Raw genomic sequence first — 15061 nt, forward strand, 5'->3', positions numbered from 1 at the left:
AGGGCGGCAGAGCTACATAAGTGGCTGGAGGTGGATAGAAGGCCCCTGGGCAGAGTGGAGATGAGTGTCGTACACTGGAGAGACACAGGGATGAGCAGAAACTACACCAGTGTGAATTTACGCATCGTAGTTCACATCTACGCATTGTAGTTTGTAGGTGAAGTTCCAAAACTACGCTTATGAATTTACGCGTAGCAAAGTACCACTACGCGTAGCTTACGCCCACTATGCGTAGTTAACATGTGTATTGCGTAGTGAACTACGAATGCGTTACTCGCGTCTAATTTTCCTCGTGCGATTGTATGCTTACAAATTTACACATTGGAAAGGGGAATGTATGCATAGAAGAGTTCCAATTATAAGCATTCAAAGATGAATTAATGCGTAATTTATTTTGCATAGGGCATAAGCATCCGCATACAGTACGCTTTGCACTACGTGTAATTGCGTATTTTAATGCGTATTCTACGAAATACATACGAAGCGAATATTTGATTTCGAAGCCGTAGTTTGGCAAAGCGTAATTGCGTAAAACTACGAGTAGTTCCAGCGTAGCGAAGTTGGCTGACTACGACCATCTCTGGAGAGACATAGCAGTTGGGAGGGCAAAGCTTTGATAGACAGTCATTGGGGAATACAGCTGCCAGCATGCTCTGTGTTCGCTGCACTAGTTTTGCTATTGTAAATTGTTTTTATTGGAGGGATCAGGGAGGAGCCAGAGCTGTGAGGGGGTAGGGAGAGAAGCTGGAGCCACCAAATTCAATTTGTTTCTCACATTGGCCGCATTAGCATGGCCACTTAGCATTTTTGGCCAGCCAGACATTGGGTTCTGGCGTAACATGTGCAAAAAACATGATAAGCAAGTAGAAGCAATGTTTGCAATTCTTGCAATATACAGAGCTACAATGAAGGTCAGTAAAGTGGGGCTTCTGATCTGCCTGCCTCACTATTTTACAGATCAACAGCATTTTGCCTCTGTTTGAAATTCAGTTTATTTATACGCCTGGAATATAAGCAGAGTCCCATTCCACCAAAATAAGAAGTTAAGCTAATGAAATAAATTAGGGTGATTTATAGCAGCAGTTGTGTCGACCTTCTGCCACTAGTCTAAAGATAAGATTAAACACCCAAATGTAATCAGAATGATTATAAATCTATTACTTTAACAACTGTATCAGAGCAAGAAAAATTACACCAAGATCGTTAATTAGTAAAAACTGACTGCATTCTGTCATCATTTTTTTTTATTCTCTTAAAAATCTTTCAAAATTAAAGCTCCTTTTCAACAGAAAAAAATACATGGATATGTGCGTGCACTTAAACAGAAATTCCACTTTGGTTGATGAGGAAAAAAAAGTCAGTCCCTTCAGTTTAGCACCATTCACTGTAAGAGTTACCTTATTTTTCAGAATATAAGACACATTTTTTTTCTCCCCAAAAGGGGGAGAAAATATCACTATGTCTTATATTCCAAATACAGGTAGTCCCCTCCTTATGAACGCCCGCTGATACGAACCGCCGACCTGCTGTGGTGTGGCGGGACTCCTTGTATTGTCCCTGTGTCCTCCTGTACTTACCCGTGTCCTCCTCCACTCCCCCCCCCCTTCCCCCGTATAGATAAAAGCAGCGGCAGCACGTCTCTAGGTTCCAATCAGGTATTTGTTACCTTGGGTAAAAAAACAGAGCATTTTATTCCAAAATTCATAGCTGGCTGTAAAATAAACTTAAAGGACCACTATAAAATAAATAAAATACATGTAAACTTATACAGCATATACAGTACATATTTAGCCTTTTAAGGCTAATTGGCCCAGGCCTTGTAAGGTTTTTTCACTTTCGCCTGAATCAACTGGGATATACGCAAGTTCAGGATGGTGTTTTGGGTGGAAGAGGAGTTTCTGGTTGAACTTGTTTGTCTTTTTTTTCAACCAAACGAACTATGTAACTACTGTATATACAAGTAAAATGCACAATACTTTTTTCCTATGTCACTGTCACTTAGGCTTCTTTCATACTATGTAAATTTCAGTGCGATGCTGTGCTATAACAATGCAACGTAGCCAAAAAGTTGCATTGCCTGATACCATTGTGGTGCAACCATATGGTAAGGCATGCAGTGCAATGAAAGTATGCCTCACTGCTAGAGATGGACCTAACCTCTGATTTTTGGTTTGCAAACCGGGTTCACGAACTTCCGCAAAAGTTCGGTTCGCGCGAACTTTCACGCACCGCAATAGACTTCAATGGGGAGGAAAACTTTGGAAACTAGAAACACTTATGCTGGCCACAAAAGTGATGGAAAAGATGTTTCAAGGGGTTTAACACCTGGAGGGTGGCATGGCGGAGTGGGATAGACACCAAAAGTCCCAGGGAAAAATCTGGATTTGACGCAAAATAAAAATACAGGAGGACTTTTGAGGCCCTGCTGTATATGAGATGAATCAACTTTAAATCTTTTAACGAGAATTTGTTATGGAGGGCAAGTCTGCCATCCGTTCAAGTGAAAGGTATGCACTGACTGCCAGGTATAATACAATGTGCAGTGAAAGGTATGCAGTGACTGCAAACAGCTGTTTGTGTAGTGATGGCCGTGCTGGACTGGTGCGCACCAAGACAAGAGTGCAGGTGATGGCGGTTTTCCAGCCCATATGGTCGCCGGGCTGAGCTAGCTGAATGACAGAACAGTGACTGTCCAGCTGATCAAATTTGGTCTGTCCACAATGAAGCAACAACCTTATTATCGTGGGTGTATCCTCCCCCCCCCCCCCCCCCCCCCCGAGGCAATCATATAGCCGGTGGTCATTGCTTCATTGCGATACGCAAGCCCCTTCACCGCAGCAAGGTAACAATCACAATCACGAAGGGGAATCGACACATGTACATGCCTTTTGTTTTGTTGTTGCAGCTGCAGTGCAGCCAGAAAAATTAGGCAGGCATGTACACACTCCACAGAAATTATTATAGCGGCCGCTGCTAGCAGCCTTAAAAATTCAGGAATCCACCTGGAGTCCTGGACCTAGTGTTGGGCGAACACCTAGATGTTCGGGTTCGCGAACGTTCGCCGAACATCGCCGCGATGTTCGGGTGTTCGCGCCGAACTCTGACAGTCAGTACTGGTGCACCCCAGGGCTGTGTGCTTTCCCCACTGCTGTACTCACTTTACACCAATGACTGCATCTCCACAGATCCATCTGTTAAGGTTCTGAAGTTTGCAGACGACACAACAGTTGTTGGTCTCATTCAAAACGGGGATGAGTCTGCATACAGGCATGTGGTGGGACAGCTTTCCTCCTGGTGCAGCAGCAACAACTTAGAACTAAATGCTCTCAAAACCATGGAGATGATAATAGACTTTAGGAGATCTCCCCCCCAGCACCTCCCCTTAACCATAAATGGATCCACAATAACCCAAGTAGAGTCATTCAAGTTTCTTGGGTCCACGATCTCAAACGACTTAAAATGGGACAACAACACTGCCACTATTGTCAAGAAAGCACAACAGAGAATGTACCATCTGCGGCAGCTGAAAAAGTTTGGCCTACCTCAAAATCTAATGGTGCAGTTCTACACTGCAATCATCGAATCCACCATAACATCATCCATGACTGTATGGTTCAGCTCCTGCTCAGCATTAGAAAAGGGGAGGCTGCAGCGCATCATCCGATCAGCGGAAAGGATAATTGGCTGTAGCTTACCTTCCCTGCAGGATCTTTACACTAGCAGGTGCAGAAAGAGAGCGACCAAAATTGCCTCTGACCCCTCTCACCCAGCTCACTCCATCTTCCAGCGCATGCCTTCAGGAGTAAGATTCCGGTCAATCGCTACCAAAACCTCCAGACACAGGAACAGTTTTTTTCCTCAAGCGGTAGCCATACTTAATGCTGAACCACGTTACAGCTGCTAGGACTGAAAGTAATCAGCACAGAACTAAACATGAACAATTCTCACATTGCTTACTGCCACTATACTTATAATGTCCTTAACTTGTAATATTCACACTGTCTGTCCTTGTATTGTTTTTTGTTTGTGTTTGTTAAGCAACTGCCAAGACAAATTCCTTGTAGGTGCAAACTTACTTGGCGAAAAATAAATTGATTCTGATTCTGATAATGGAAGTCAATGGGGACCCGAACTTTCGTGCTTTGTAAAGCTTCCTTACATGCTACATACCCCAAATTAGCAGGGTATGTGCACCTTGGGAGTGGGTACAAGAGGGAAAAAAATATTTGAAAAAGAGCTTATAGTTTTTGAGAAAATTGATTGTAAAGTTTCAAAGGAAAAACTGTCTTTTAAATGTGGAAAATGTCATGTTTCTTTGCACAGGTAACATGCTTTTTGTTGCCATGTAGTCATAAATGTAATACAGAGAAGAGGTTCCAGGAAAAGGGACCGGTAACGCTAACCCAGCAGCAGCAGCACACATGATGGAACAGGAGCAGGCGCAGGAGGAGAAGGCCATGCTTTTTGAGACACAACAACCCAGGCCTTGCATGAGGACAAGAAGCGTGCGGATAGCATGCTTTTTATCGCCATGCAGTCATAAATGTAATAAAGATAAGAGGTTCAATAAACAGGGACCGGGCATCAACGCTAACCCAGCAGCAGCAGACGTGATGGAACAGGAGGAGGCGCAGGAGGAGAAGGCCACGCTTTCAGGTGCAACTCAGGCCTTGCATGAGGACAAAAAAATGTGTGCGCAAAGCAATGCAATGAGTAGTTTTCAGGACACAATGGGCTATTCGGAGGAGCTATTACCACCCCCACAATCTTCTACCTGTGAAAGGTCAATGGAACAGCCACAAATGTTGTGCCTGGATTCACAAACTTTTTCTGTGGAAAATGCACCTCGCACTGAAATGCAAGGCGAGGCCGAGGATGAACATGACGTCAACAACTCAACATGACGCAAAATGGGGGCGGAACAGAAAGCTGCTTTCAATGTTTTGAAGGCCTTAATTGCCTCCGGTGGCCAGTTAGATGCATCCTTCATCACACCCAAATCCCAGAGCAATGTGTGCAGGAATTTGAATCTCAGGAGGTGTACCAAGATCATCTGGACAAGTGACCAAGTGACAAGTGACAAAGTGACCAGTGACAAAGTGACAAAATGACAAAGTGACAAAATGACAAAGTGACAAGTGACAAAGTGAGAAGTGACAAGTGACAAAGTGACAAGTGACAAAATGACAAAGTGACAAGTGACAAAGTGAGAAGTGACAAGTGACAAAGTGACAAGTGACAAAATGACAAAGTGACAAGTGACAAAGTGACCAGTGACAAAGTGACAACTGACAAAGTGACAAAATGACAAAGTGACAAAGTGACAAAGTGACCAGTGACAAAGTGACAACTGAGAGGTTGTTCTGGGGAGCTCCACTGCACTCAGTCGCATATGAGGAGAGGTCTCGTCGGGACTGCTGATCCTCCTCAGCTTGCTCAAAGCCTTGAGGGTTCCTGAAGATCCTCTGCTTGGAGTTCGCCGGGGTTCAGCTTGGTGTCGGGGTCGGCGGCGTCCTCCTCACTCCAACGTGGCAGATCTTCTGTTGAAGGAAAAAAAAACAAACATTGTTAAAAGTCCAGTACCGCTTCTGAAGGACTCACCAAGAGATGCAGGAGCGCTTCAATCTAGCGCACCATCGCTCGCTGGGTGATGTCCCTGCCTACGCGCTGGAATTCTACGCTGCACATGCTAGCACGCTTTTGCGCAGTGCCGAGGCGCATTCCAGCAGCTAGTAGCTACCAAGCTTCTGTGGATCTGATTGGGCCACCATGTTGGATCTCTGCCAAGTCCTCCAAAATTTTGAGCAATCCACGTTGCGTGACTGAGCAGTGACAACTCTACAGTCAGCATTACAATACCACTGCTGTGTTTACTGAAGAAATCAATGTTGAAGATGGAAACCGCTGGCATAATGCAAGTGGGGGATTCTGAAGATGAAAACGATCAGCGTGATGATACCAACATCAGGCAACCTGCCTCAGGAAACGCTGGTCCCAGCTATGACAAAGAACAGGACGAGGAACAGCTGGAGTTGGAGCAGGAATTGGATGCCCCCACTGCCGAGGGACAGAGCGGTACACGTTGGACTTCCACAATTTAGCGGGAAAGGACAGCAGAAGAGGAAAAAAGAGATGCTGGTGACGAATATGGTGCATCACAACAATCACAACGCTTACAAGAACATGAAGACAGAGGAGTCTGGCAGGACTCTCTGGCACACATGGCTCAATTCATGCTAGACTGCATTGAACGCGGCCCGCGCATTATTCACTATTCATTATTATTCATTATTCTGGAATCTGGACAACACCAATTACTGGGTTTATACCCAGTTTATACAAACACAATGTTAAAAAACTGATTGAAGAAAGTGTCAGACAGGTCAAAAATGGAACAATTCCAGCAGGCCCTTGAGGATGGAGACTTTAGAGAGGAGATTGACATCCTCCTCCTTCTCTAGCCAGTTGTACGCCGACAGACTGACTTCAGCAAACCCAGGAGGACCAGGAGGGCAGCAAAGAACACAAGCTGCTGCTAGTGCCGAAAAGGGAATGGTATTGGCAGTGTCCTTGGAGTGGGAACATTTTCTGACACCCATGCAGCAGCCCACAGAACAGCAATCGGGCAGTTCCACGTCCTCCAACACCAATCGCCTGGAGAAGATGGTCAAGGTCCAGGACTACATGTCAGATGGCGTAGCTGTGTTGAACAATCCATCTGCAGACAGACGGTGAGTGTGACAGGCAGCACAAAGGGACCATGGCAACTCACTCATAGTACCACAGTTTGATAGTGCTGCCCAAAAAATTATATGGATCCGTGGACCCGGGCACTGCGGGCAGTACTGGGAAGTGAGAACGCAGATTTTAGTACCTAAACACACGATACAACATGTTTTCCGGGGTCGGACTCTGAGGCACATACAGATGGTCCCGATCATCATCCTCATCATACAACTCTTCTCCTGAGTCTGACCCACCCACCACCTCTGCCACCCCAACATCCCCAGACACAGACCCCTCATCGTCCTCAACATTAACTTGGGATGCTGGCCTGAGCCAGACCTCCTCCTCCACATCAGGCCCCATCATCTCCTCAATGGCAGCCCTCATTAATCGTTCTGGCGATGGACCGATGGACACAACATTCTCCTCTGGAGAGGGCTGCTGCTGACCACTGGCTGCAGGGGTGGATGTTATAGCTTGCGTGGGGCGTTGGCTGTTGCTGTTGTTGGGAGTGCTGCTCACAGCGGAGGTCTCTGAGGAACTCATGGTGAGCTCATATAGTGGTTGGCGGTGAGTGGAGTATTACTGATCCCAGCAATATACACACTGACTGGCAGAGTACGCAATGCTATATAGTCTGGCTGAGCGGTGTACACAGAGTGTCAGTAAACAATGGTATATAGTCTGGCTGAGCGGTGTACACAGAGTGGCAGTAAAGACAATGCTATATATAGCGTGGCTGAGCGAGGTGCACAGTGGCAGTACACACAATGCTATATAGTCAGGCTAAGCCGTGTACACAGAGTGTCAGAAAACACAATGCTATATATAGCGTGGCTGAGCGAGGTGCACAGTGGCAGTACACACAATGCTATATAGTCTGGCTGAGCCGTGTACACAGAGTGGCAGTAAACACAATGCTATATATAGCGTGGCTGAGCGAGGTACACAGTGGCAGTACACACAATGCTATATAGTCAGGCTAAGCCGTGTACACAGAGTGTCAGAAAACACAATGCTATATATAGCGTGGCTGAGCGAGGTACACAGTGGCAGTAAACAATGCTATATATAGTGTGGCTGAGCGAGCGGTGTACTACTGTTCCCAGCAGCGACACACAATGACTGGGGGGGACCCTGGCTAGCGTGGCTGGAGAGCGAACTACCCTGCCTGCCTACCCAAAGCTAAACCCACAGACAAATGGCGGAGATATGACGTGGTTCGGGTATTTATTTACCCGAACCACGTGACCGTTCGGCCAATCAGAGCGCGTTCTGGCCCGAACCACGTGACCCGTTCGGCCAATCACAGTGCTAGCCGAACGTTCGGGGAACGTTCGGCCATGCGCTCTTAGTTCGGCCATGTGGCCGAACGGTTTGGCCGAGCACCGTCAGGTGTTCGGCCGAACTCGAACATCACCCGAACAGGGTGATGTTCTGCAGAACCCGAACAGTGGTGAACACTGTTCGCCCAACACTACCTGGACCCTGTTGGTGGTGGCAGAGAAGGCAGTCAAGCGGCCTGCAGGCAGAGATGCTGTGTGTGGAGCAACTAAGTCTTGGGGCAGGCAGTCCCACGGCGTGCAGGCAGAGATGCTATGTGTGGGGACTGACTTAGTCTTGGGGCGGGCAGTAGCCCTCCGGGATCCATGCCTCATTCATTTTGATAAAGGTGAGGTACTGAACAGTGTGAAAACTTTTGTGACTTAGCCGACTTCTCTTCTCAATGACAATGCCTCCAGCTGCACTGAAGGTGCTTTCTGACAGGATGCTTGAGGCAGGGCAAGACAGAAGTTGGATGGCAAATTGGGACAGCTCTGGCCACAGGTCAAGCCTGCGAACCCAATAGTCCAAGGGTTCATCGCTGCTCAGAGTGTCTACATCCACACTTAAAGTGAACCTCCGGACTAAAAATCTACTTAGCAGAACTGAAAAGGCTTGGGGCCTGATTCACAAAGCGGTGCAAACTTTTTCGCGGACTTTTGCGCGCGTAATTTGCCGCGATTCGCGCGATCGTGGACTTTTGCGCGCGCGGCAAATTGCATGCGCAAAAGTCCGCGATCGCGCGGATCGCGGCACTTTGCGCGTGCAAAAGTCCGCGAAAAAGTTTGCACCGCTTTGTGAATCAGGCCCTTGGTGTTTCTTTAACAGTTTCACAGCATCAGAACTTTGTTTTTCTTACCAAAGCATCATTTTTAGCTGCATTTGTAGCTAAGCTCCACTCATCAAAGAAAAAAAGCCCGGGCTTTTTTACCCTGATGCTGTGCAGAGCATGATGGGATTTCCTATGTTGTTATTCACATTGCCTAGCAACTGGGAGAGGTGCTCAGCACACAGGACAGTTGGAACTGTGTCTCATGCTCCCTGTCACCTCCTTTCAACCAAAAAGATGTCTGTCATCATGAAATCAAACATTTGCCTGTTCTTTTAACCAGTTCACCCCCAAGGGTTTTTATCCTAATGGACCAGAGCAATTTTCAGTTGTCAGCGCTCCTCCCTTTTATTCCCTAATAACGTTATTACTACTTATCACAAGAAAATGATCTATACCTCGTTTTTTTCGCCACCAATTAGGCTTTCTGTGGATAGTACATTTTGCTAAGAATTTTTTTATTCTAAATGCATTTTAATGAGAAAAACAGAAAAAAAAGAAAAAAAAATCATTATTTCTCAGTGTTTAGCCTTTATAGTTTTAAAATTAAACGTTCTCCTGTGGATAAAACAAACACGTTTTATTTGCCCAGTGGTCCCGATAATTAAACCGTTTAGATTATGTCCCTACCACAATGTATGGCGACAGTATATTATTTTGAAATATAAGTGGTTATTTTTCTGTTTGTTCTGGCCATAATTACAAGCCCCTATGTAATAAATTAAAATTAATTTTCCCCCATAAAATATAGAATAAAAAAAGCTGAGTCCCTAAGGCAACTATTTATTTATTTTTTTAAGCTGATTTTTTTTTTTACAAGTGTTTTTTTTTTGGGGGGGGGAGGGTTGGAAGTGTAATTTTATTAATGATGTGTATATACTTGAAAATGTATGTATTTTGTAGGTGTAATATACTTTTTGGCCACAAGATGGCACTAGTGAACACTCATAGGACGTGTTCACTTTTTTTTTATTTATTTTTTTTTTACACTTTATTAAATTGTTACATTTCCTGTTTATGTGAATGGACGTAGCCGCTGTTCGCGGTCACGTCCATTCACTCCAGGCACTGCGATTGGGTAGAGGACTGTTCGGTCCTCTTCCCCAATCACCCAGCACGGGATCCCGACGGTAATGGCGGCGGTAGCGGCGGACACACGGCGGTAGCAGCGGCGGGAATGCGCGACGTATTAAAACGTCATGTTGCTGTTAATAGCGGTAAGCATGACGTTCTAATACGTTAGGATGGCGGTAAATGGTTAAAGCAGTGTGGGTAAGAGATTATATTACCTATCCATTTTAATTAACATAACTAATGTAACTTAATGACAGTATGTTTGTTTAGGCTGGAGTTCCTCTTTAAGGCCAGGTAGTCGACTACCTGCCAGTCCAGGCGTGGGTGGAGGGTGGATCCGGAAGCGCTAAGTCGAGGCGTTGTACTAAAGAATGTCCGCATGTCCGACATCACCATGAGATCGCTGGAGCGTCCTGTCCTTGCCTGCGTGGACATGGGAGAAGGATTACTGGCAGTGGTGTAACGTTCTGCTAGTGAGTGAGGGATACTAGCAGACAGACAGATATCAGAGACTCCCTGAAGGGAGACGCCGTACAGTTATAGACAGTGTTAGTGAAGGCAGAACTGACACTGCAATACAGATATGAGAATAGTCAGACAAATCGAGTCGGCAACAGATCTGATTCAGGCAGAGGTCAGCAACAGATCAGATTGGCAGAGGTACAGAATCGTTAGGCAAAGAGAAGTCAGATAAACAGGCAGAAGTCAAACACAGTAATATCAATAATAATAAGCTGAGCTAGTATGGAATCCCCGGGGTCCTGCTGGTTCAAACCACACATGGACCGACTAAGGTCTGAAGCCTTCACTGCGTAGTGTTAGCTAGAGCAGACAACGTAGAACTGACAGAATCAGGCTAAATAGCGCGGGGTGAGGGAATAGGCACGCCCCCATCTTGTCCAGCAAACAGAATTCGGTGGTGGACCCCTGCGTGTCTGTCAGCTGACCGACTGTCAGCTGACACACTTCCTAAGCGCATAAGAGGTGCGACGCTGACAGCGTGTGTGTCCACCCTCCTTCTCTGCCTGTGTGTCACGCGACTGAAGCCCAGCTGAGGAGCCGCATCTCCATTCTCCAGCAATGCGGCCAGCCGACCCGGAAGTCGCAGACATGCTGCTGGCCGTTGCAGCGGAGGTAAACTCCGCAGACCTGACAAGTGGTACGTTTATTGCGTTGTGCTCTGACATCACCCTTAAACGCATTGTAAAGCATAGTTGCCAGCTTGTTCTGCATTCTTCCCATTTCTCAATAAACCCATTTTTAGTACATGTAGAGTCCATTAGGAAGTTATACAGTATGGAAACCCCTTTAAATTGCAAAAATTGTGGTGATAACAGTCTCAAAATTTGCCCAGTAAGTGAAAGAGATTTTTTTTTCGATTGTTTGGCGATAATGAATGAGTCTTAGATAATTACATTTTTCTGTTATTGGGAAATGATAGCTGTTGCAAAAATCTTGAAATTACATGAGCTGATCATTTTTTATATAGTTGTTGTAGCACCTGAAATCTTGTGAAAAAAACTGTTATGGGAGGAGGGAATTGTCAGTGTTAAAGTGAAGCATGGCCTGTACAAATGAAGTATGGGGTTGGCAATAGGTCAGAATACACATCCCCAAAATAACAATTATGCAGCTTGTCTCCCCTAGAGATTTAACCAGGCATCAGAACAACCCTTAAATAAAAACTTGTCAGCATAAAACAAAATAAGTCAGGCTTTTTGCCCTCAAATAACATAATTAGGCAGCATACATGACCTCAGTCATCAAAAAACAATCAAACAGATCACATGATAGACCCCAGTATAGACCCTGTTCCCTCCTTACCCCTTAAGTTACAGGCCCTCCCTTGATGACAGACCCCTTATCACAATACTCCAGTGAAACACTGCTCCCCAATACAGACCTATAATTACAGACAAGTGACAGATCCCAGTGAGCTAAGAAACTTCAAACATAGAGACAGACGGATAGATAGATAGATAGATAGATAGATAGATAGATAGATAGATAGGTAGATAGATAGATAGATAGATAGATAGATAGATAGATAGATAGAAAAATAGATACTGTAGATAGGGAAATGGTGTATAAAAGATGGACAATAAAAGATGGTCAAAAATATGCTAATAATTCAGACTGGAAAGCAGATTAAATGTCTAATTCCATATTGCATACTATTTGTATTAAAGCAAACCAGTTACTTTAAAAAATAAAAAAGGTAGATACTAACCTAAGCAGTGGAAAGCCTCTGGATGCTGTAGAAGCTTTCCAGATTGACCCCACCGCTGCTACCCAGGACCTTCTTCTACTTTGTGACCACACTCTCATCCATGTACAAGCGTGGCTGTACTGCACACATGCAAGTATAGTTCACGCATGCGGAGTAGCACAAAGCTGCTAGTGCACAGAGCAAAAAGTCATGTACAAGCAGCTTTGGGCTACTGGACAAGCACAGACCGGTTTTTACTGAAGTTGAAGTTTAAAGGACTTTGCAGACCCATTCTTGCACTTCGGACTGGGGTACATTCATGTCTTCTCTGCCACCATTTTTTTTGGTTACAGTGTCTCTTTAATTGTCTATAGTAGCACTTTTGATTTAAAATAATAATAGGTGAAAACTGAGAAACTGTGTATTTTTCAGTTTTTTCTTCTTTTTCTCTTTAAAATGCATCTGAAATAAAATAATTCCTGAGGAAAAAAGCACCTAAAGAAAGTCTAATTTCTCCCCCAAAAAACAATGTCATAAGTATCATATGTACTCAAATACAAGTCGACATCATGTATAAGCTGATTCCAATATTTAACCCTCTTAAAGGACAACTGAAGTGAGAGGGATATGGAGGCTGCCATATTTATTTCCATTTAAGCAATGCCAGTTACCAGGCCTTCCTGCTGATCCTCTGCCTCTAATACTATTAGCCATAGCCCCTTAACAAGCATGCAGTATATCAGGTGTTTCTGACATTAATGTCAGATCTGACAAGACTAGCTGCATGCTTATTTCTGGTGTTATTCAGATACTAGAAGAAATAGACCAGCAGGGCTGCCAGGCAACTGGTATTGATTAAAAGGAAATAAATATGGCAGCCTCCGTATAACTCTTACTTCAGTTCCCCTTTAAGCTGGAATTTTTGATTGACTCATGTACAAGACTACCCAGCAAAGTTAATGGCTGCACTTGGTGCTCAGGAGGGGTTAATGACTGCACTGCATACTGTATTACAGCCATTAACCCCTCCTGTCCCTGAAGTGCAGCCAATACCTCCTCCAGGCCCCCAAGTGCAGCAATTATTCACTCCCCTTCCTGCAGCCCAGTACCCCCCCCCCCCACTAGTGTTGGGCGAACACCTGGATGTTCGGGTTCGGGAACGTTCGCCGAACATGGCCGCGATGTTCGGCATGTTCGGGCCGAACCCCGAACTTCCCGAACATCCCGCTTTTGGGGGCCCTATGGGGTCGCAGGCATAAGGGGGGAGCATGCCCCGATCGCGGGGGGGGTCGGAAATTCCCCCCACCCCCTCCGCTAGCGCTCCCCCCTCTGCCCGCTTCCCCATACAAAAGTTTGACGAAAGTAAAATAGTACCGGTGGTGGTGGCTGGCTGCTGCAGTGGCTGGCTGGCACTATGAAGTGACTGAGGAGGAGGAGGAGGAGTAGGACGCGTTGAGGGAGGCCGGGCAGCGGGCGGTTCAGCGGTAGTACCCTTGTGGTACTTCCGCCCTTTCTCTGACCACACGTCCTCTGCATACGAGGGTACGCGCCACGCGTACCCTCGTATGCGTCATCACGCAGAGGACGTGAGGTCAGAGAAAGGGCGGAAGTACCACAAGTGTACTACTGCTGAACCGCCCGCTGCCCGGCCTCCCTCAACGCGTCCTACTCCGACTCCTACTCCTCAGTCACTTCATAGTGCCAGCCAGCCACTGCAGCAGCCAGCCACCACCACCGGCACTATTTTACTTTCGTCAAACTTTTGTATGGGGAAGCGGGCAGAGGGGGGAGCGCTAGCGGAGGGGGTGGGGGGAATTTCTGACCCCCCCGCGATCGGGGCATGCTCCCCCCTTATGCCTGCGACCCCATAGGGGGGCCGTATTCGGCCGAACAGAGCCCTGTTCGGCCGAACAGGGGCCCTGTTCGGCCGGGCATTCAGCAGTTTGGGCAAACCCAAACAGTTTGGCCGAACACCACCAGGTGATGTTCTGCAGAACCCGAACAGTGGCGAACACTGTTCGCCCAACACTACCTCCCACACACACACACACACACCTCTCTCCTTATTGATTGTTGTGGTTTTCTTGGCATTTCCTTTCCTCAAAGTATCAGTTACCACAGGGTAAATTGCTGCAAATGGGTAGAGATGGGCCGAACGGTTCGCCCGCGAACGGTTCCAGGCAAACTTTGAGTGGTTCGCGTTTGCCAGCGAAGGCGAACTTTTGCGGAAATTCAGTTCGCCTCCATAATGCTCCATTACGGTCAACTTTGACCCTCTACATCACAGTCAGCAGGCACATTGTCGCCAATCAGCCTACACTATCTCCTGGAGCCCCACCCCCCCCCTTTTAAAAGGCAAGGTTCTCCGGCCGTTTTACTCACTCTTCTGCCTACAGTAATTACTGAAGGGATAGCTGCTGACAGACTCTGCTAGGGAAAGCTTAGTTAGGCTCTTGTAGGCTTGTTCCTGGCTGATTGTTATTCCTTATATAGCACCCCACAACTCCCTCCTTCCCTCCTCCTCCTCCTCCTCCAGAGATGGATCTTGTCTTCCAGGGATTTGTAGGATGTCAAAAGCACACTCACATACATTGGCCAGGAATTGCACCCAGATCAACTGCTTGGAGGGCAGCTATGCTCACCACTATACCACCAACACTACAGGCTGAAGCCAGCCTAGCTGGCCTGGGAAGGATGAAAAGCTAGGTGGCCATGCAACCATTCCTGCTAACCTAAAGCTTACTTGTGTCTTACAACACATTGGCTTAAGACTTTACCAAATCCAATGCTCCAATATGGGGAAGCTTCTCTGTTTTCTGTTTTTTTTTTTGTTTTTTTTTAGGGCCTTGCTGTAACATAGATTGTAGTGTAACTATTTCAACTAATGTACCCTTCTTAAA

Source organism: Hyperolius riggenbachi, chromosome 6, assembly GCF_040937935.1.
Source record: "Hyperolius riggenbachi isolate aHypRig1 chromosome 6, aHypRig1.pri, whole genome shotgun sequence".
NCBI lineage: Eukaryota > Metazoa > Chordata > Amphibia > Anura > Hyperoliidae > Hyperolius > Hyperolius riggenbachi.